Consider the following 23,951-nt stretch of genomic DNA (forward strand, 5'->3'; position numbering starts at 1 on the left):
GTCATGGAGGCTTTCATCAGTCACAGGTTGTGGTGATGGCCTCAGCCAAAACAACAAGAGCAGCAACAGCCATTGCCCAGGTGGAGGCTGCAGCAATTTTAGAGGAAGAAGAATTGGATGAGGGCCTGCCTGCAAAGGCTGTAACAAAGGCCGCCGCAGCAGGGCTGCGTCTCTGTGAAGATGACATAGTTGGCAAAAATGTACCCCAGATGAAAATAAAGTGAGTCACTTCAAGGTTCCTGATCATTTACAGAACAAAAAGCAAATTAAGAAAGTGGATGAGATATTTGGACAACATACAGATTTTTCTTTTTCAGTTAAATTGTCAGAAAAAAGGAACTTCTTTCAAGAAACTGCAGAAGTTTGGGACAAGCATTCTCAGCAGTGAATTAAGACATTGCCTAGGATGTCTGCATCTGATGTGGGTGCTAGCTCAAGTCCTAGCTTCTGTGCTTCCAGTCCATCCTTCTGCCAACGTGACTGGAAGGCAGTGAACGAGCCATCATTCCTGAGTCCTTAGCACCCACCCGGGAAACCCAATGGAGTTCCCAGTTTTTTCCTTTGGCCTGTCCCACGCTACCAGTTGTGAGCATTTTGGGAGTAAATCAATGGGTGGGCAATTGTTCTTTCTCTCAATCTCACTTTCTGTGTTTCAAATAATCTAAGAAAAAAAAAAAACTTTCACATTATTTGAAGAGAGACAAAGAAACAGTGACTGAGCCAAGTCTGTTAATTTTGCTCTAAAAAAGCATGAGCAATTTTTTTAAAAAGATTTATTTTTATTATTTTTTTATTGGAAAGGCGGATATACAGAGAGGAGAGACAGAGAGGAAGATCTTCCATCAGATGATTCACTCCCCAAGTGAGCACAACGGCCAGTGCTATGCCGATCTGAAGCCAGGAGCCTCTTCCGGGTTCTCCCACGCGGGCGCAGGGTCCCAAAGCTTTGGGCCGTCCTCGACTGCTTTCCCGGGCCACAGGCAGGGAGCTGGAAGGGAAGTGGGGCTGCTGGGATAGAACCGGTGCCCATATGGGATCCTGGGCGTGCAAGGTGAGGACCTTAACGACTGCGCCACCGCGCTGGGCCCATGAGCAATGTTTTAATGTTTTGTACAAAGCTAGTATTCTGTGGGTCCTAAATAAATGGACAGAAGCTTTCAAGAGACTATGTATTTGAGTTTTTAAAGATTTTATTTGTTTATTTATTTATTTATTTATTTATTTATTTATTTATTTATTTATTTATTGGAAAGGCAGGTAGATATACAGAGAGGAGGAGAGACAGAGAGGAAATTCTTCCGTTCAATGGTTCATTCCCCAAGCAGCTGCAATGGCTGGAGCTGAGCCAATCTGAATCCAGGAACCAGGAGTTTCTTCTGGGTCTCCCATGTGGGTGCAGCGTCCCAAAGACTTTAGGCTATGCTCGACCTTTCCCAGGCCACAAGCAGGGAGCTAGATGGGAAGCAGGGCTGCCGTGATTAGAACCAGCGCCCATATGGGATCCTGGCACATTCAAGGTGAGGACTTTAACCACTAAGCTATTGTGCCAGGCCCATATTTGAGTTTTTAAAAATGAAGTATTTTGGGGCCCGGCTGCCAAGACACAAACTGGTGCCTATATGGGATCCTGGTGTATGCAAGGTGAGAACTATACTTGCTAGGCTACCATGCCAGGCCCGGAATCCCTTTTATTTGTAATTGGAGTCAGACAGAGGGAAATATTTTTCATCTCTTGCTCACTCCCCAAACAGTCACATACCTGTCAGGGTTAGGTGAAACTGAAGCTAGGAGCATAGCACTGCGCCAGCATTTCTTACATGGATGCACAGATCCAAGAACTTGGACCATCTTCCACTGCTCTTCCAGGTGCACTAGCAGGGAGGGGGGTGGGAAGTTGAGCAACTGAAACTTGAGCAGGCACCCATTTGTAATGCCAACTAATATTGCAGGCAGTGGCCCGACCCACTGTGGTACAATTTCAGCCACCTGTCTGAATTTAAAACTCTTAACTTATATACCAAACTACATCTCAGAGTGTTTTTGATGATTTTGAGAAGATGACAATTCCCAACTGTTCTTGGTTTTGTGAGCATACCTAAGCTCTAACCTCCATGGTGTTTAGCTCCTGGACTCAGGCACAGTCACTCCTGTAGAACTGAGAAGTTCATCAACATTCTATCTCCTGAGACTGAGCCTCTGTAGGAACCTTGGTCCCTCTGGTAACCCTGACAACAAAGTTTAAAAAGAAAAAAAGAGTAATGAACTCAGAGCACCGGGGAAAGGCTTTCTATATGTGTTTTCAGAGTAACCCAGAAAGTTAAAGTGTCTATTCAGAGCAAACAGAAAACCTTTTCCAAGGTGAGACAATGATCTGCTTGCTACAGAGATTAATTGCATATTAGCTTCTTGAGCAAAACATCGCCCCAGGTCATGTGACAGTTAACACGGGTCATTTTTGTCTTGCACAATATTTCGTTGTGCCTGGGACTAACTTTGCTCTAGATCTGAGTCATTTCCTGTTAGAATTCAACATGCGGTCTGTGATGCTGAGTTTACTGGTCTTATGATGAGGTGGATGAATAACTCAGTAACTCTGTCCAGCTGTGAACTCTAGTCTAACTTGTGTTGCAATAACTTAGTCTTTTCTGTTAACTTTCACCTAGATATAATTCTCTGGAATCATTCATAGTAGTGATGGTAAGCCTAAAAATCCTTTTTAAATTTGTTTTGATCTTTCATATATATCTAATTATAAGTGTTATGAGTATATTTATTTAGTTGAAGCCACTCTTTTCCATCTTATCCACAGAAAATGGTACTCATCTTTTTTTATTTGATCATACTCATGATTAATACTTACTGAGTCCTTACCACTTACAATCTTATTCTAAGGTCTTTAGATAATAACCACAAGAGGAGGTTCTGTCATTGTTATCATCCACAAGCAAAGAAGTAGAAGCTCAGAGAAATTGTCTAACTTGTGTCAGGTAACACAGCTACTAGATAGGGAGAGTGGACCCTGATCCCCTACCGTCTGCTTCTGGTGCCCACGTGCTAACCACTATGATGTGAAGTTGTCGGGACACATCTGCCTCCATCTCTGTTACTGCTACTGCCCTTTCACACCTACCACAAACATCATTATCTGTCTTGACTACCTGACATTACCTTTACTCACTATCCTCTTAGCCCTAAACTGACAAAACCGGGGAACCAGCTATCAGAACACAGTATCCTGTGATTCCTTGACTGGGAAAGGATGACATTAACAAGTGTTCTGTGGGAAAGTTGAACCGTGTCGTGGCTCGCATTTCTAGGAGGCAATGGCCATAACCTCCAAAATGAAATGAAGACCAGCATTAGACAGAAAGAATATTTGTTTTCTTATCCTTGTCTTCCTTATTTAAAGTGTATTTGTTTCTTATATTTGAGAGGCAGAGCAACAGGGAGGTGAAGAAATCATCTGTGGGCCTGGTGCTTTAGCTCAGTGGCTATGTTAGAGTCCCGGCTAAAGCCCCCCGGACAGACGGCGAGCAAATCAATCCCCAGAGAACAACAGAGTCTCGATGGTAATGCTAACAGCAAACAGAGTTTATTGCGCCAGCATGCTGGGGTCAGCACTTGGGGCACGCAAGCCAGCCAAGCGGACCCTTTGGGGCTGGGAAATACATCAAAAGTAACAACCTTAGACATGTTAATTTTTATGGCCTTCAGGCACAGGCAGCCTTTTCTGTTACCATACCCATTATCTGTATGACTCATCCCATTCTCACACCTTTATCTTTCTCCTGTTCCTGGGACCGGAGAAGAATTGCACCCTTGCCCGGCAGCACCTGGGTTCACAAAGTTGCAGGGCAGCAAAGAACAGATTTATCGCTAAAGCAGAATGCTCCCAAAGTCCAGGCGCCTCCTAGCCTAGCAAAGTAGCAGTTTTTCAGCATAAAGGAATCTCACACTGCCCAACAATAACATTTTACCCACACTCTAACAGCTAAATCCTCACCTTGCTCCCGTCAAGGTCACATAAGGGTGCCAGTTTGTGTCCTGGCTGTTTTATTTTCCATCCAGCTCCCTGCTTGTGGCCTAAGAAAGCAGACCCTGAACCTGTGTGAAAAACCTGGAAGAAATTCCTGGCTCCTTGCTTCAGATCGGATGAGCTCCAGCCCTTGGGGAGTGAACAAGAGGATGGAAGATATTTATGCCTCTCCTTCTCTCTATAAATCTGCTTTCCAATAAAAATAAAGTTTAGGGGCCCGGCGCGGTGGCGCAGTGGCGCAAGTGGTTAAGGTCCTCACCTTGCACGCCCAGGATCCCATATGGGCGCCGGTTCTATCCTGGCAACCCCGCTTCCCTTCCAGCTCCTCGCCTGTGGCCCAGGAAAGCAGTCGAGGACGGCCCAAAGCTTTGGGAACCTGCGCCCGCGTGGGAGACCCAGAAGAGGCTCCTGGCTTTGGATTGGCATAACATCGGCCCGTTGCGCTCACTTGGGGAGTGAATCATCGGACGGAAGATCTTCCTCTCTGTCTCTCCTCTCTGTATATCCGCCTTTCCAATAAAAAATAATAATAAAAATAAATCTTTTAAAAAAAATAAAGTTTAAGGAGAAGAAGCAAAGAAGGAGGACGGATGGGGCGCGGGGGAGTGGGTTGGAGAAGGGGAAGAAGGGAGAAGGGGGAGAGGGAGGAGGGGGAGGAGGAAAGTAATCAATAGGCCCTACATGATAGTCTAGGGATTAAAATCCTCTCCTTGCATGCCTGCACCAGGATCCCATATGGGCACTGGTTCTAATCCCGGCAGCTCCACTTCCCATCCAGCTCCCTGCTTGTGGCCTGGGAAAGCAGTCAAAGATGGCCCAAAGCCTTGGGATCCTGCATGCACCTGCGTGGGAGATCCGAAAGGAGCTCCAGGCTTGGGAATGAATAGCTCAGCTCCAGCCATTGCGGCCGCTTGGGGAATGAATCAAGAGATGGAAAATTTTCATCTTTGTCTTTTCTCCTCCCTGTAATCTGAGTTTCCAAAAAAAAAAAAAAAGATAATAAATCTTATAAAAGAAAGAAAATAATAAATCGTCTATCTGCTGGCTCACTTCTCAAATGCTTTCAGCAGCCAGGATTGGACCTGTGGTGTTAGGAGCCAGGAAACCTCAGCCACATGTGTGGTGGGGTCATCATCTGCTGTCTCCAAGCATGTGTTAGTAAGGAAATAGAGTGGAATTCAGAGTAGCTGGGTCTAGAACAAGCATCCCAATATAGGATACAGTCATTCCAAGCAGGGGCCCAACACACCACGCCACAATGCTCACCCTGAAGTTTCAGATTTCAGGCTTCTTTAGAATTTTCTTGGAATCCCATGCAAAATTAGATCACTTTTTCTTTTCAAAACAGCTCTCCTTTCAGTTTATTTCTTTTTTTACTTTATTTTTTAAATTTTTTATTGCAAAGTCAGATATACAGAAAGGAGGAGAGACAAAGAGGAAGATCTTCCATCTGATGATTCACTCCCCAAGTGACTGCAATGGCCGGTCTGCACCGATCCAAAGCCAGAAGCCAGGAACCTCTTCCGGGTCTCCCACATGGGTGCAGGGTCCCAAGGCTTTGGGCCATCCTGGGCTGCTTTCCCAGGTCACAAGCAGGGAGCTGGAGGGGAAGCAGCACTGCCAGGATTAGAACTGGCACCCATATGGAATCCTGATGCGTTCAAAGTAAGGACTTTAGCCACTAAGCCACCACACTGGGCCCATATTTCTTGAATCTTTGCTGGATTTGTCTTCAATTCATCTTCCACATTGCCACCCAAGACCTCATAATCCCCATACAAACTTTTTTTTTAATTTTCATTTTGTTTATTTTTTAAAGGTTTATTTATTATTGGAAAGGCGGGTTTATAAAGAGAAGGAGAGACAGAAAGAAAGCTCTTCCATCAGCTGGTTCACTCCGCAAGTGGCCACAATGGCTGAAGCTAAGCTGATCTGAAGTCAGGAGCCAGGAGCTTCTTCTGGATTTCTCAGGCTAGTGCAGGGTCCCAAGGCTTTGGGCCATCTTCCATGGCTTTCCCAGACCACAAGCAGGGAGCTGGATGGGAAGTAGAGTAGCTGGGATAGGAGCTGGCATTCATATCAGATCCCAGCACGTGCAAGGTGAGAATTTACCCACTAGGAAATCTTGCCAGGGCTCCATATATACTTTTCGATGATTACCCAATATCATATTTTGAATAAAGGTTGAACTCCAGAGCTCATCATCCTGATATGACTTCTGCCTCTGTTGCTACTGTTCCCTAACAGAAACTAGTGTGTGGTTGCTCTGTTAGGGAATGCTCCTGGGAGGAAGAAAGAGAGAAAGGAAGTAGTACTGGGCAGAAAGAGAGATTGAGCTGCAGAGTAGTTATAACAAGGACCCCCTCTGACCCTACTCTTGGTTGTAATGGCTCTTCTTAATTGAAATAATAGAGATGGAGACAGCACTGGCCTATTTACCACAGCATCAATCAATCAGCAGCTGTGAAAGAGACATATTGCAAAAAAAAATTTTTATAAAGATTTATTTTACTTGAAAATCAATTACAGGGGCAAAGAGAAGAGCCAGAGACATAGTTATCTTCCATCTGCTGGTTCATTCCTTAAATGGCCACAATGGCCGGAGTTGAGCTGTTCTGAAGCCAGGAACCAGGAGCTTCTTCTGGGTCTCCCACATGGACGCAGGGTCCCAAAGATTTGGGTCATTCCCCCAATCCCCTCCTAGGCCACAAGCAGGGATCTGGATGAGAAGTGTAGCAAGCAGTACATGAACTGTCACATATATGGGATTCCAGTGCGATAGTGGAGGAATAGCATGTTGTACCATCATCCCAGTCCCCTGTTTTGCTTTTGAAATGCAATCAGCAAATCATATTGGTCTTCTTTTTATCCGTTGCTGAAGTATGATCATCGAGGTCTGACATGTGCATAGGAATCCACTGGGAATATTGTGAAGATTCAGAGCTTCATTCAGTAGGCTGGGTGAAATTGTATGTTGTTTATGGTGTCATGATCTGTGAGTGTGTTGCTATTGCTGATCTGTGAACCATGTTAGACGTAGCAGCATGGTTGTCCACTTAGGCTGTAGAGATAAAAACAAGTCTGCTGGGCTGTGTGGCCTGCTATCTTTCTCTCTCTCTCTCTCTTATATTATATATAAAATTATATATGTTTATATATAATTTTACTTTATTTTTCATGTTATTTACATAGTTGAAAGGATATATGCCCATGAGAACCACTGACTACAGTGGGGAGGAATATGACATGGGAGAAGGTAGGTGAGACAAATGCTTCCAATTTTCCTTTTCTTACCCCTTTTCCTGTACCTGTGCAATGGGTGGGGGAGCAAGGGAGAGGGAGAAGCATGCCCCTAGCTTCCAAACTACATTAGTGACCAGGAATGGGAAATGTCCACTTGATGTCATTTTAGAAATCTCAATATAGAAACATTCTGAGGGTAATTCTTGAGTGATTTTGATAGTTCTGAACTAATGGTTTCATTGCTCCAAGGTTGAGAGAATTCTTCCAAGGTCCACTGGCTGACAGAGTCCAGAGTCCACCTCAGTACATCCACTCATACGGACACTTACTGCCAAAAGAGTTGTCCAACCTGTTCTGTCCTCTGTCTTCTGATATGACACTTGATGTCCTCTGGAGGCCTAAGTGAGCTAGCCAGCTTGTCCCCGATACATACTTTGTCTTGCTGTTCACTGCACAGGCATCAGCAATTGAAGAGGCTCAGTCCCAATACATGCATGTAGTCCAAAGTTAGACCACAAATCCTATGATCTTCCCTGTGACCAGAGTTTTGAATCCAGTGGTCCAGTTTGGAAGTCCTCCAAGAAATCTCACCTGGGGTAACCCTAGACCTGACCCCTGCATTGGCCAGCAAGTGCAGGGTCCGGTTCACTCCATCATCTACATTAGCTTACACACGCACCAGTGACTGTCATTGCCTAGTCACTTCCTTCCCCAACCTCATGTCCCATGCAAACCTGCCACAGTCCTGGCCCTTACGCATACCAGCAGGAACTGCAGCCTGGTTGAGGAGACCCATACCAAGCCTGCCCGCAACCCATGTTCCTGTGCATGCCAGTATGAAAAGCAGACTAGTCCAGTCAGTGCCACAAACCAGTCAAGCCCTCATATACACCTATAGGTGTTGCAGCTTAGCTCAGCCCACACCACTCCATGACCTAGTCTACATGTATGCTGAAAGGTGTTGCCACCTCGACCAGTCTGGTCTACCCCCAGCCCTGGCTTTCGTGTACTCCAACTCACAGTTTCCCTACTAGGCCCACTCCCAGTCCCAGATCTTGCACTTTCCAGGGGGTACTGTGGTCCAGTCTAACATGACTTATACCTTATCCTAGCACTTCTCAGTGGATGCTGCAGCAAAGCTCAGTAGCCTTCTACCATCATGTGTCTAAAAACTATCACTTGAAAAAGCAGAATAAGGTCAACTAAAGGAAGATAACTTCTATCAGGGAGAGCAGCACCACATGGAATGGCAAGGCCAAAGGGTAGGGAACTTACCAGTGACAAAGAGAACTTGTGTCCTCTAGTGCTTATCTGCAGACTCTTCAGACACATAAAACCACTGCCAAATTATATTCAGGGAATAATAATCTCTTTGAAACTTGGTTGAAATGCTAGACTAGAAAAAGATTAATGAGAATTAAGCTGGTACCTAAGCTTTTGAAACAAATCATTAATGTTTGGGAGTGAAGTCAACAGTAAAATGGGAATCATAACAATACTGAAAGCAAATGCACCAAATTATTAATTACAGGGTCTAGGTGGTGGTTGCATGAATGTTCCCTGAACAATCTTTTGTACTTCCTTGTATGTTCAAAAATCCTCAAAAATATTTGAAAAAAAAATGCTTCCTTTTAAGGTTTCTGCAAAGTTGAAATGAGACAAACAACATACAGTGTCTAAATAACATTGGCCTGTCCTGAATAGAGGCCATTCTGTAAGAGACTTTCTTTCAGCAATTTTAGGAGTCATTCTTGGGGCATAAATTACATAGACTATGTCTCTAAGGAAATACAATGAAAACATTGATGCCCTGCAGGGAGGGAGAACTTGTGGCAAGAGGACAAGAATGGAAAGGAGACTTCACTGTTTTCCTTTTGTGCTTTGGATATCACATCATGTATTCAAAAATATGATAAAAAAATAAAATATGGACCTGTCAAAGTCTAACGGTCTTCCTCTCTTCCAAACAGCACAATAACCATCAAGTGGCAGAACTTGCTGTGTATGATCCTTGGTTATCAAAGAAGTGAATGTCCAGTTTCATGAAATAAGTCACTGTGAGGCTTAGCCCACGTGTCACCAGCCAGCCAGCGTGGTCTATTTGTAGACATTTTTGAGCTCTGATTCAAGGATCACATTATCCATTCCCACTTTCCACAGAACTGGGTTGGATAGCTCATGCAGATGAAGGCTGCAGGACACATTTTTTTGGACATCTGATAGGCTCCACTGTTGCAAACTTGTGTTAAAGGAAATAGAGAGGGCGAGTGAGGAGCTGGAATGGAGTCTTGTGTAAGTAACACTTGCCAAGTTCCGTACTTTAGTATCTATAAAATGTCCCTAAATATCTTATTCTCTGAACCACAGAACTTTCCCTGGAGGTTAGGGGCAAGAGTTTGGTTTTGTCTTATGGAAGAGGAAACTTAATGTGGTAACCATGGGATATGCTTCCACCTGCAGAATCAGGCTGATTCAGGAGCCACTGCTGCATTTGTACAACTGTGACTGAGTCTGAGCCCCTGTGTTGCTGGCCCGAGGGCAGCAGGGCTGTCAAGGCAGGCTCTTTCTGGGAAGAGCAGCTTCGCTGATGATTAGAGTACCCCTACCCCAGCCCTTCCCTGCCCCACCACAGTCTTGCTGAGCTTTGCTTAGGGCACATTATAATCTAAAGCACTTCTGTGAAGCCTGCATCACAGTTGGCTCTGCCAGCCTCTCCTGCCTGTCTTGCATTTCCTCTTAGAGGCATTTCCTGTAAGTACTATTTTTGCACCAAACATAGTCCTGAATAATTTCCGGTGTGTTTTTGTAATCAGTGCACTAGTTGTTTTTCTTTTTGGCAATTCAATTTGCTCGGTTTAGCAATTTGAGTCCTAGAGCAGTATAAATCTTTTTTTCCTACCAGCTGGCTATTATTTTTATTCTTTATTATTAAAAATGTTTTTATATGTGGTTACATCTTGTATATTATATAAAAGTGGACATGAACATTTTATATTACTAAAATGTAATTCTGAATTATGTTAAGCTATATAAACTTTTTAAAAGATTTTTTATTTTTAATTTTTATTGCAAAGTCAGATATACAGAAAGGAGGAGAGACAAAGAGGAAGATCTTCTGTCCAATGATTCACACCCCAAGTGGCCACAATGGTCGGTGCTACACCGATCTGAAGCAGGAAGCCAGGAACTTTTTCCAGGTCTCCCACATGGGTGCAGGGTCCCAAGGCTTTGGGCCATCCTGGGCTGCTTTCCCAGGCCACAGGTAGGGAGATGGATGGGAGGTGGAGCTGTCGGGATTAGAATTGACACCTATATGGGATCCCAGTGCGTTCAAGGTGAGGGCTTTAGCCACTATGCCACTGCGCCAGACCCAAGCTATATAAACTTTTAAGAAATGGTTTCACAAATCTTTCTATTTAGTTATTTAAGCTTTGTTATTATTTTGTTCTTTTTTCCTTTTTTTTCAAAGATTTTTTAATTTTTTTCTTTCTTTTTTAAAAAGATTTATTTTATTTTTATTGGAAAGGCGGATATACAGAGAGGAGAGACAGAGAGGAAGATCTTCCATCCGATGATTCACTCCCCAAGTGAACGCAACGGCCGATGCTATGGCGATCTGAAGCCAGGAGCCTCTTCCGGGTCTCCCACGCGGGTGCAGGGTCCCAAAGCTTTGGGCCGTCCTCGACTGCTTTCCTGGGCCACAGGCGAGGAGCTGGATGGAAAGTGGAGCTGCTGGGATTAGAACTGGCACCCATATGAGATCCCGGGCGTGCAAGGCGAGGACCTTAACCACTTGCGCCATAGCGCTGGGCCCGATTTGTTTATTTTTTATTACAAAGTCAGATATACAGAGAGGAGGAGAGACAGAGAGGAAGATCTTCCATCCGATGATTCACTCCCCAAGTGACTGCAATGGCCGGTCTGCGCCGATCCAAAGCCGGGAACCAGGAACCTCTTGTGCCGGGTCCCAAGGCTTTGGGTCGTCCTTGACTGCTTTCCCAGGCCACAGGCAGGGAGCTGATGGGAAGTGGTGCTGTCGGGATTAGAACCAGCGCCCATATGGGATCCTGGTGCGTTCAAGGTGAGGACTTTAGCCACTGAGCCACGCCGCCGGGTCCTTGTTCTTTTTTTCTTTAAGATTAATTTATTTTTACTAGAAAGGCAAATCAGATTTACAGAGAGAAGGAGAGACAGAAAGATTTTTCATCTGCTAATTACTCTCCAAATGGCCATAATGTCTGGAACTAAGGTTATCTAAAGCCAGGAACTTCTTTTGGGTCTCCCATGTGAGTGCACGGTCCCAAGATTTTGGGCCATCCTCTACTACTTTCCCACACCACAAGGAGAGAGCTGAATTTCAAGTGGAGCAGGTAAGACATGAATCGGTGCCCATATGAGATTCTGGTGCTTGCAAGATAAGGGTTTAGCCATGGAGCCATCGCGCCTGACCTGTTGTTCTTTCTTGAATAATTTGTACTTTCCTGCTCTCCCTCTCCATTGTCCTTATCAATGCTCTGGAATCTGTAATTATACAGTTCTATGGGTCTAGAAGTTATGTGGCCAGAAGAATGACCTTTTACGGGAAGCCCTTGTAGTTTGACAGGAATGTCATAAACCCACAAATAATGGTCAAAAGAAAAGGCTGTTTAAATCTCTTGGAATTGTGTTACCAGCAGAAAGGAGACACTGTAAACTGGGCAGGATATCAGGTAACATAGAATGGAGAGGAGGCACTTATTTTAAGACTTCTCAGAATTAGCTGGCAGCAACCTGGCTGGCATGACCATTTGCATGAGTTGCCAGAACCCCAATGGAAATGCATTTGAAGAGAATGCTTATTCAGAATAATTCTGGCTCCTGTTCCATAATGTGCTTTGTTGGGAAAGAGAACAGAAACTCCTCATGAGCTAGTACTCTAGGAGTGATTGATATGAAGTGATACATGGGAAGAGGGCTACAGAGCAAAGAAGGTGCGCAGGGTTTTGAAGAATTGGGGATAAGCTGCAGTGTGTAGAGCTGAAACATCATGAAGCTTTCCTTCTGCTGGAGGAATAGGAAGGATGGCTCGAGAGCGGCAGGAGAGGAGTGCCAAACCAGATGGCCAGAGCAGAGAGAGCCCGGATGTCCATATTTAATTTGCTAGAGAAATGCGGAATCTTGTCAAGTAACTGTATGTAGCAGTATGTAGCAGACTGGCATTTAGCTGGTCTTATTCTATGTAGTCAGGAATTGGTACCTTGTACACATCTGCACACATTAACACTATCATATACACTGACTTGGTCGGAAGCAGAGAACACTCTAATGTTGTCAAACAAGAGTTTCAGATGTAAACTATGTATTTTGGGCTCTGTAAGAGCAGGGGTCAGAGCTGATGTGATGGCCCCCTTGGGTAATCCTTCACCTGCAAGTGCAGCATCCCATTTGGGTGTCTGTGTACTGCTCATCGGAAAGCAGTGAAGCATGACTCAAAGCCTTGGAACCCTGCACCTGTGTGGGAGACCCAGAAGAAGCTTCTGGCTCATGCCTTCAGATCAGCTAAGCTCAGGCTGTTGTGGCCATTGGGGAATGAACCAATGGAGGATGGAGGATGAGGAAAGATGGAAGATCTTTCTATCTCTCCTTCTCTCTGTAAATTTACCTTTTTCTAATAAAAATAAGCAACTCTTAAAAAAAAAGTCAGGGTCATAAATTTCACTTCTTTTGCAATCCCAACAATACCCAACACAGAGCCGCATGTTTGGTAAGACCTCTTCAAATGCACCAAATTCTTTTGGAAATCCTGGAAAACAAATTCTCGGCATCCTGACAAGAACAATTTGCAACCTGAAGCGCATAAAAGCTCTCCATCTCATATTCCACATTCTTTTCTCTATCAAATAGTGTAGATCAAAAACACATCTTTAATTAAGTATGAGCAGAAAATGGTACTAGACTAAACTTCTATGGCCATTCGCCACTGGCTGAGTGGCTTGTAGAATCAACCACAAATTAATGGTACATGGGTTTGGTGTGCAGGTGGGTAAGGACGTTCAGGGAAATTGCTCATTCTGGTTGTAGAGATAGCCCTTGCAGACTTAGGGAAGAAGTTAAAAAACAAGAAAGGCAGCCTGGAGGCTTCTGCTTTTTCCAAGACTTACATCTGTATGATTCTCCACTCATTTAGAGGAATGGTGAGGTGCCACAAAATCAGGACTGGGATTAGGAGTTTGCAAATACAAATGGACAACCACAAGAAAGTCTGGCCTGAAGCTAATAGAGACAACATGTGCTCCACCACTAAATTATCTTTTTACATTTGTTATTAAAATATCTCACTGTTGGGCCTGGAGCGGTGGCCTAGTAGCAAAAGACCTTGCCTTGAATGCGCTGGGATCCCATATGGGTGTCGATTCTAATCCAGGCAGCTTCACTTCCCATCCAGCTCCCTGCTTGTGGCCTGGGAAAGCAGTCAAGGAGGACTCAAAGCTTTGGAACCCTGTACTCACATGGGAGACCACGAAGTTCCTGCTCCTGACTTTGGATTGGCTCAGCAGCGGCCATTGTGGCCACTTGGGCAGTGAATCATTGGACAGAAGATGTTCCTCTCTGTCTCTCCTCCTCTCTGTATATCCGCCTTTCCAATAAAAATAAAATAAATCGTAACAAAAAAAAAAACCCAAACTCTCTGTTTTCTGCTTGCAAAAGTGAAAATACAGGATCAGTGAACATTTTTGGAACATTACAATAAATACATAATATAAAAACTGTAAGATTTTGTAATCTCTGTCTAACCCAGCTCCCACACTATCATTTACTTGATGTTTCAGAATGGCAGGTCTTGTGACTTTGAAACAGATTTTGTCTTAAAATACCATATCTATGATCAAAAATCAAATAGCTTCCTTGGCATTTGGGTGTGTGTCTGTGTGTATGCGTGTGTGTGTGTGTAAAAGAGAGAGTGATGAAATCATCCTTATTCCTTTTCTCAGAAATAGACTTCAGTTCCTGATTTTTATCTTTCAGAGGAAGTTATGTCTGTTGATGTAATGTGTCCAGATATATTTGTTAAAGTTTATAGCTGAATTTTCTTTTTTTAACGATTAATTTTTATTGAAAAGTCAGATTTACAAAGAGAAGGAGAAACAGGTATGTCATCTGGGTTTTGTTCTTTCCATGATTCCTAAGACAAGGCAAGAGATAAAGGAACAAACATGTTTTCTGTATGTTCTTTTGGGAGTTGAGTAACCTGAATCCTAGCACTCAGGCGTCTGCGTGGGTGTTGTAGTCGGGAAGAGACTCTCCTTTTTCTTTCTTTCTTTTTCTTTCTTTCTTTCTTTCTTTCTTTCTTTCTTTCTTTCTTTCTTTCTTTCTTTCTTTCTTTCTTCCTTCCTTCCTTCCTTTCTTCCTTCCTTCCTTCCTTCCTTCCTTCCTTCCTTCCTTCCTTCCTTCCTTCCTTTCTTTCTTTCTTTCTTTCAAAGGGTTATTGATTTTTATTGGAAAGGCAGATCAGATTTTACACACAGAAGAAGAAACAGAAAAATCCCCTATCTGCTGGTTCACTCCTCAAATGGCCACAACAGCCGCAGCTGAGTTGATCTGCAGTCAGGAGCTAGGAACTTCTTCCAGGTCTACATGGGTGCAGGATCCTTAGGCATTGGGCCATCTTCTATTGCTTTCTTAGGCCACAGGCAGGGAGCTGGATGGGAGGCAGAGCTGCCGGGATTAGAACCAGAACCGGCGCCCATATGGGATCCCAGCACATTCAAGACAAGGACTTTAGCTGCTAGGCTACTGTGCTGGGCCCAAAGTTAAAACACTTTTAAAGTTAGGGACCAGTGTTGTGATGCAGTGGGTTAAGTCACTGCTTATGATATTGGTATTCCATATAGTAACACCAAGTCCCAGCTGCTCTAGTTCTGTCCCAGCTCCATTCTAATGCATCTGGGAAAGCAACATAAAATGGCCCAAGTCCTGAGACCCTGCCACTTACATGAAAGATGTAGAGAGTTCCAGACTCCTAGCTTCAGTCTGGCCCGGTCCCAGTCATTGTGGTCATTGAAGGAGTCAGCCAGTTAATGAAATGTCTCCTTCTGTGTCTCTCTCTTTTTCTCCCTCAGTCTGTTTTTCAAATAAAATTATATTAATTATATTTTAAAATTTATTTTATTTTTTATTGGAAAACTAGATAGAGAGGAAGAGAGACAGAGAGGATCTGTCTATTTATTCAATCACTAAGCAGTCGCAATGGCCAGAGCTGCACCGATCCAAAACCAAGAGCCAGGCTGCTGCACCAGGTCCATATTTTTAAAAACTGTTCATCTTTGTGTCTAGTTTGCATGGAGTTTGTTCTGGCACACAAAAATCCTCTGACTTCCTGACTTGTGATTGATCCACTATTTTGATCTCTAACCCACAGGGAAGGTAGCTTTATCTAATTTTAAGCTCAAGTGAAGAGAAAAAATGAACACAGGACTGTTTTCTTTTGTTTCCTTGGAGCTGTCTTGTGATAGAACAATAGCAAAAGTCACCTGTCTTGTTTGAGATAATTTTTGAAGAAACAGTGTTAAGCCACATACAATGTGAGATAATATTTTTGCTGTTGTTTTGAGTAACATCTGAAAGGTACCCTAGCCCTCCTGTAGTCTAATTGTGTTACTTTACGGAGGCATGTATAGCCTCTGCGGCATGTGTATATATCTGATACATATACATATATTATATATTCAAATATAATATATTATATTATATATTGTAATTATAATATATATTATATGTGTGTATATATAATTCTTATTTGAAAGGCAGATTTTGGACTCCCAATGAAACTGTTAAATATGTCTTTACAATAGGATGCTGGACTTTCTACCATTGTCTATACCTACAGCATCATAATACACTTAAATAGCAGAATGCTGGACTTGTGACTGATGCTGAAGGAATATATTGTTGTATTAATATAGAGGAAAACATTAGGGACAAGGCAGAATGTGGGGGTTGGAAGGGGAAATTGCTGAGCCTGTTGAATTGTATCATGAAAAAAAAAGGCAGATTTTACAAAAAGAAGGTGAGACAGAGAGGTCTTCCATGTGCTGATTCACTCATCAATGGCTGCAATGGCCAGAGCTGAGGTGATCCAAAGCCAGGAACCAGGAGTTTCCTCCCAGTCCGCTAAATGGTTGCATGGGTCCAAGACTGTGAGCCATCTTCTAGTGCTTTGCCAGGCTATAGGCAGAGAACAAATAGAAAGTGGAGCAGCTGGGATAATAACCAGTGCCCATCTGGGATGCTGGCACTGACAGGCAGAGGATTAACCTATTACACCACTCTCATTGTGGTTTACAGAAGTCAAGTGTATTACAAGTAACCATGAAGATTCTAGGGTCAGATACACTGTTTGAACCCCTTCTCTGCCATTTACTGATTTGTGATCTTAGGGCTGGGGAGCAATTCACAAAGGTGATAAGCTGGGTTGCACGGAATAAATAGAGAACAACATTAAAGCTTGTCTCTTGGTTTCTGCAGACCAGTCTGTCCTAAGAGTGGGGTTAGGGATGGCACACTGCGTGAAGAAGGGAATGATGGTGCATGGAGCTAGAGCAGCGGTACCACTGGATGAGGAAGGGAAAGGCAGTTGTCCAGCCTCTGGGAAAGGAAATGTTACTGCTGGTCTTTTGTTGTTGTTGTTGTTGCTATTTCGGTATTTTATTTCATATCAGTAACATACAGACAAAGCTGAGGTGTTGTGAATCCGCCAGAAAGTGACTTTGTCAATAGTTCCTAAATTTGGTAGTGCAGGAAGGCAGAGAGGGCAGTGCTCAGGATGATGCTAGTCCCTGTGCAGCTATTCCAGCTCCCCTGTGGGCTGAGCTCTTCTGCTCCATGCCCAGGAACTCTTCTAGGCAACAAGGTCCTGAGTGCGGTTAAAACATTAGCTGGCCCAGTGTGATGGCCTAGCAGCTAAAATCTTCGCATGCAAGTGCCATAGTCCCATATGGGCACCGGTTCTAATCCCAGCTGACCCACTTCCCTTCCAGCTCACTGCTTGTGGCCTGGAAAAGCAGTCAAGGATGTCCCAAATCCTTTGGACCATAAATCTGTGTGGGAGACCCGGAAGAAATTCCTAGCTCCTGGCTTTGGATTGGTGCAGCACCAGCCATTGCAGTCACTTGGGGAGTGAATCATCGGACTGAACATCTTCCTCTCTGTATAACTGACTTTATAATAAAAATAAATAGATCTTAAGAAAAAATTAGTAGCAACTACTATTTTCTCTGTGTGCCCTATTTAAACTATTAAATGTATTGTTTCATTTAGTTCTCATAAACACCTTGTGAAGCACCACTTTTTTATTTTTTTTAATTTTCTCAAATCTTCAATTCTTGGGACAGGTGCAGTAGCCGAGGAGCTAATGTCCTCGTCTTGAATGCACTGGAATCCCATATGGTGTCAGTTCATGTCCCGGCAGCACCACTTCCCATCCAGCTCCCTTCTTGTAGCCTGGGAAAGCAGTAGTCGAGGACAACCCAAAACCTTGGGACCCTGCACCCACGTGGAAGACCAGGAAGAGGCTCACAGCTTCTGGCTTCAAATCAGTGCGGATCCAGCCATTGTGGCCACTTGGGGAGTGAATCAGCAGATGGAAGATCCTCTCTGTATATCTGACTTTTCAATAAAAATAAATAAATCTTTAAAAAAGTGTTCAACATGCTTTGCTATAATTAAATCACACACACACGCACACACGCACACTCCAATATGTAATTGGCTAGTGTGATGAGTTTTCACAAAAACAGTATACACAGAATAATAAAAGAAAGTCCCTCATGGCCTCTTTTAGTTACTAATACCCTGCCCCTAACCCTGCAAAAAGCAACCACCATGTTTACTTTCAACAGGCAAACTTGTTTTGCTTGCTTCTCTACCGTGTGTACGTGCATGTAGTCTCTTGTATTTACATTGTATTTGTATATACAGTCATAAACCAAATAATAATTGTTAGGGTTTTAGAATTCAAGGTTCAAAGAATACAAGGAGGCCAGTTAATATAGGTTTTTATTTAAAATATTTATTTAAAATTGTGCAGAATGGGGGTGGGCAAAGCGAGCAGGGGTTGATTCTGCCCACAGAGTGGGCAGGGGGTTTGAAACCAGGCTTCCTTATGTTTGGGCAGTAGACAGTCTCTTTCTTAGTGGCTTCTTGGGAGGAGATGCAGAGTACCACACAAAGCCTGAGAAGGTGGGAGGGGATGTGCAGATTGCCGGCATTGTCTCAGCAGCTTGGAATGTCCCAGGTGCAGGACTTTTCTGAGCAATAAACATTCCACTAGTCTTTACATTACTTATCTGTACCTAGTGCATTGCGTTTGGAAGTTTAGGTTTCTGTGACCTTATAGGTTCTAGCAATGATGTTTCAATCGTTGACAGGATGCATAAATGTGGTCCCATAAGATTACATTCTGTAGTGACATAATCACCATCTTCATAATATAGATACAAGAAAACCATGCGTTTATCAGAACATAGCCTATCTGTAAGTGATGCTGTCTGTAGCTAGTTAGGGGCAGGTCATTTTTCCATTACTATAATATTCTAAACATTTTATTTTGAAAAATTTCTAAACCCACCAAAAGCTAGAAGACTTACACCAAGCGCATCAGTATAACCTTTATCTAGAACAGGAAGAAAAAATGTTGCCTTCATTTTATGGATGAGGAAACAAAGAGAAATCAGACAACCAATTCAGGTCATGGCCCTGGGATCTTATCTTGCTTGGCCTGCAGCTTAGTCATAAGACTAATGTGTAGGTTTCCTCAGCCTGTTGCATCATTAATAAAATCTGAGCACTAATCCCCACTCCACCAACAGTACCAGATGTTGTGGGGCTTCAGTACAAGCAGCAAGTGAAGTGCTTTGTGAAGAGTTAAGTAGAGGATACTCCAAATGGGGATGATTTAAAGCCCAGTCTCCGGACCTGGTGGCATGGCCTAGCAGCTAAAGTCCTTGCCTTGAACGTGCCAGGATCCCATATGGGTTCCGGTTCTAATCCCAGCAGCTCTACTTCCCATCCAGCTCTCTGCCTGTGGCCTGGGAAAGCAATAGAGGATGGCCCAATGCCTGGGGACCCTGCACCTGCGTGGCAGACCTGGAAGGAGTGCCTGGCTCCTGGCTTCGGATTGGCACAGCACCAGCTCTTGCGGTTACTTGAGTAATGAATCAGCAGATGGAAGATCTTCCTCTCTGTCTCTCCTCCTCTCTGTATATCTGACTTTGCAATAAAAATAAATAAATCTTAAAAAAAAAAAAAAAGTACAGTCTCAAGGGTTGTACTTCCTCTAGATTCTGCCTCAGAAGGTCTGGGCCAGGAGGCAGCCTGGTTAACAGGTGCCTCAACCCCTCCCCCCCCCCCATGACTCTGACAAGTTATTATATCACACCATGAAAAAAACACTTCTATAAAATAAATGATGCTCCCACTTCTGGACTATTGGAATCACCTTTAGCATTTACTAAAATAGACTGGTGGGCCCAGTCTCAAAATTTGGCTTTCTTTGGTTTGGGCTCAGGCCTAAGGATTTTCACTTCTAATATATTCCCATGTGATGCTAATACTGTTGCAGGACTTTTCGATGCAAATCGAGGCAGCATCCTCAGTTCTTGTCTCACAGGAAAGAAGAATATTCATGTGGACATACTCTAGCTTGCAAAGTATGGTTTATTTAGGAAAAAAAAAACAGAGAGCTCCTGCCTTAGTGACAGGAGGGGGCTCCAAGGGAAGAAAACAACCCAGACCTCCTGCCATATTAGTAGGAGAAAGGAAGAAAATCTCAAGTTAATGGTGGAAATGGTGTCTTTTATGCACCATCTTGGGGGGCGGGTTTACATGACGCACCACCAAGGTCAGAAAACAATGGACACTAACGTTTACCCAAAACCATAAGGTGAGAGTCTAAGCTTCCTTCCCCCATCCTGAGGATAAACTGAGCTTTCAATAAAAATAAATCTTTTTAAAACATTTATTTAATTTTATTGCAAAGTCAGCTATACAGAGGAGCGATAGAGAGGAAGATCTTCCATCCGATGATTCACTCCCCAAGTGACCACAATGGCCGATGCTGCGCCAATCTGAAGCCAAGAGCCCGGAGATTCTTTTGGGTCTCCCATGCGAGGGTACAGGGTCCCAAGGCTTTGGGCTGTCCTTGACTGCTTTCCCAGGCCACAAGCAGGGAGCTGGATGGTAAGTGAAGCAGCCCGGACATGAAACTTTGCCGTTATGGGATCCCAGTGCATGCATGGTGAGGATTTAACTACTTAACCCATGGCACTGGGCCCTGCAGCTTAAAGTTTTTAAGAGGCATTGAGATGGGAGGAGACTGCTGCTAGAGGTAGGAGAGTTTCTGGAGGGAGCTGGAGGTCATTACAAACAGGTAAACTGAATCCTGAAGGCAAACTCATCCTCCTAAAGTCCTAAAATTTTCCAAGAATCTTGATTGGCCCAGTCAATTGTAATGGCCCCACATTCCCTGAGGCTGCCTCACACACACAGCACTCTCCTTGCAAGTCACTTCATGTTTTCAGGGACGCAGGGGGCTGAGGGGACACAGAGTTTAGTGTGCTGACTTCTCTGTGGGCCTGGAGAGGCTGGCCTCAGCTCAGTCACTATACTCTCCTCCTTTAACAGCAAATAAAAACAGAAGGGAGCTTGCTCAATCCTCTTGGGGTGATGAGAGTCACAGGTTTAAAAAACAAAAAAGGAGATGAAGGCATTTGGTATGTGAGAAGTCAAGACTTTTCTGATGCAATCAGAGGTCAATTTAGTGAGACTAGGATTGGTTTAACAGAGCAAACGTGTTTATTTATGTTATTTTTTGTTATTGAGAGTATAAACAAAACTGGAAAAAAAACAAAAAAGAAAAACATAGTAATGTTAAAATGTAGAAGCTTTCAGCATAAGAAAAACAAAGCAAGAGCTTTTTTGGATTTCATTTTTTTTTAAAGATTTATTTTATTTTTATTGGGAGCTTTTTTGGATTTCAAACACTTTAGTATTTTATTTATTTATTTATTTATTTATTTTAAAGATTTATTTTTATTATTTTCTCATTGGAAAGGCGGATATACAGAGAGGAGAGACAGAGAGGAAGATCTTCCGTCTGATGATTCACTCCCCAAGTGAGCGCAATGGTCGATGCTATGCCGATCCTAAGCCAGGAGCCTCTTCTGGGTCTCCCACATGGGTGCAGCGTCCCAAAGCTTTGGGCCGTCCTCTGCTGCTTTCCCAGGCCACAGGCAGGGAGCTGAAAGGGAAGGGGGGCTGCCGGGATTAGAACCAGCACCCATATGGGATCCCGGGCGTGCTAGGCGAGGACCTTAACCACTTGCGCCACCGCGCCGGGCCCTAGTATTTTATTTTGAACTTCGTGACGAGAGAAAACACAGTAATTTTTCTTGTTAAAAGCCTCTAGAAATTAATTCAGCCCTGTATGAAAGCTTTTTAAAGATTTATTCATTTTTAATGGGAAAGGCAGATTTACAGAGATTGGGAGAGACAGAGAGAAAGATCTTTCATTTGCTGACTTACTCCCGAAATGGCCATGACGACCAGAGCTGAGCTGATCTGAAGCTGGGAGTCAGTAGCTTCTTCCAGGTCTCCCTTGTGGGTACAGGGACCCAAGGACTTGATCTGTCCTCTGCTGCATTCCTAGGCTGCAAGCAAGGAGCTGGATCAGAAGTAGAGCAGGCAGGACATGAACTGATGGTCATATGGATGCCAGTGCTTGCAGGTAGAGGATTAGTCTGTTGAGCTGAGCTACTGTACCTGCCTCAAGAATATTTTTATTTTTGAAAAGATTTATTTTTATTGGAAAGCCGGATATACAGAGAGGAGGAGAGAGAGAGGAAGATCTTCTGTCTGATGGTTCACTCCCCAAGTGGCCACAGCGGCTGGAATTGAGCCAATCAGAAGCCAAGAGCCAGGAGCTTCTTTTGGGTCTCCCATGCGGGTGCAGGGTCCCCAGGCATTGGGCTGTCCTTGACTGCTTTCGCAGACCACAAGCAGGGAGCTGGATGGGAAGTAGAGCTGCCAGGACATGAACCGGCACCTATATGGGATCCTGGCGAGTTCAAGGCAAGGACTTTAACTGCTATGCTATCATGCTGGGTCCTCAAGACTCTATTTTTAACAGGTGTGTTTGGAGGTTTAAATATGATATGCAGAAACAGCTGTTTGGCACAGCCTGTGAGACCCTGCTTGGGGTGCATCCCCTAGCATAGTGCTCTGGTTGCAGTCCCAGATGCTTAGGAACATAAGTGTTTTCTGTTTTTGTGGTTTCTGTCTTGCCTGGTTGTCTGTGGGGCTGTATGAACTCCAGACTGACAGCCTCTGTGACACCTGACAGGTCATGTAAGCAGAATACTCCTCAGGAAGGAGACCCCTGGTGTGCTTTTTAGATAAGATTTGCTCACTACTCACCAGTTTGTACCGTTTGAAAGTTGCTCGCGTCTAATCCACCAATAGACGCCTGTCAACTTGCTCTTTTTAAAAATTAACAGGGCTCAGCGCGATAGCGTAGTGGTTAAAGTCCTCGCCTTGAATGCACCAGGATCCCATATAGGGAATTGTGTAGAATTGACCTGAAATGTATTAAAACTCTGTGCTGTCCAACTTCAAGGCTGCTGCTCTCCCCCAGCCCTGCTGAACTGGAGACCCAGACTAATCTGGGGGCCCAGACTAATCTGAATAACTCACCCTTGTTAGTTTGCATCTACTTCAGACTCCTGATGATTCCTTGGGATCTCAAAATCTGGGTACAAGACTGCCTTCTGATTGTGGTCTCCTGCTAATATTTACCTCCCCCCACCTTGGGGTGGCCATGGGTGGCGGAAGATCCAGTTCATGAGCTTGGCTCCCTGCCACCCACATGTGACACCTAGATGGAGTATCCAGCTCCATCTTCAGCAGGTGCAGATCTGGCCAGTTTGGGAAGTGAACCAGGGGCTCCAGGATCTTTCTCAAAGCAAACAATATCACGCAACATCATGAAGCAACTGAGCTGCATGCCTAGGCTTCCCACAGGTCATGCCAAGGCTTGACAAAGTTTGTCACCCAGGACCTACCTCCCTATTGTCCTGAATTGCAGAGCCCTAGCAATTCTCTTGAGAAACAGATCAGATGCTACTGGCTAGGGAAGAGACACACTCATCACTCCATGCTGTTGCATAACTGTGCTTAAACAATCTGATGCAGGTCTTTGCATTTTACTCAAGGGGAAATTTGGGATTGATGTTATGTCTTCTGTAAAATAATACATAATCCAGGGTGGCAGGTGGCATTTGCCTTCTGGCCAATTAGTGCCCAGCTGTTCCATTTACTCCCAGCACTCTGTTTGGGACCTTGGAAAGCAGACAAGGAAGGGCCCAGGCTTTGGCCCCTTCACCCATGGGGCTAGGTTGATGGAAGCTCCAGGCTCCCAGCTTTGGATCAGCTCAGCTCTGGTTACAGTGGCCATATGAGGAGTAAAACAGTGGATGGAAGACCTCTCTCTCTCTCCTTTCTCTGTAAAATCTGCCTTTCAAATAAACATAAATAACACAATAACATGGATAACAATTTAAATTAGCAATAATAATGCAATACTCACGTGTTCAAAACCGAAACAAAAACACAAAGCTGACCATCTTGCTGGCCTACGCAG

The sequence above is a fragment of the Ochotona curzoniae genome, unplaced genomic scaffold (genome assembly GCF_017591425.1).
Source record: "Ochotona curzoniae isolate NIBS_2020 unplaced genomic scaffold, NIBS_Ocur_1.0 scaffold_3208, whole genome shotgun sequence".
Lineage (NCBI taxonomy): Eukaryota > Metazoa > Chordata > Mammalia > Lagomorpha > Ochotonidae > Ochotona > Ochotona curzoniae.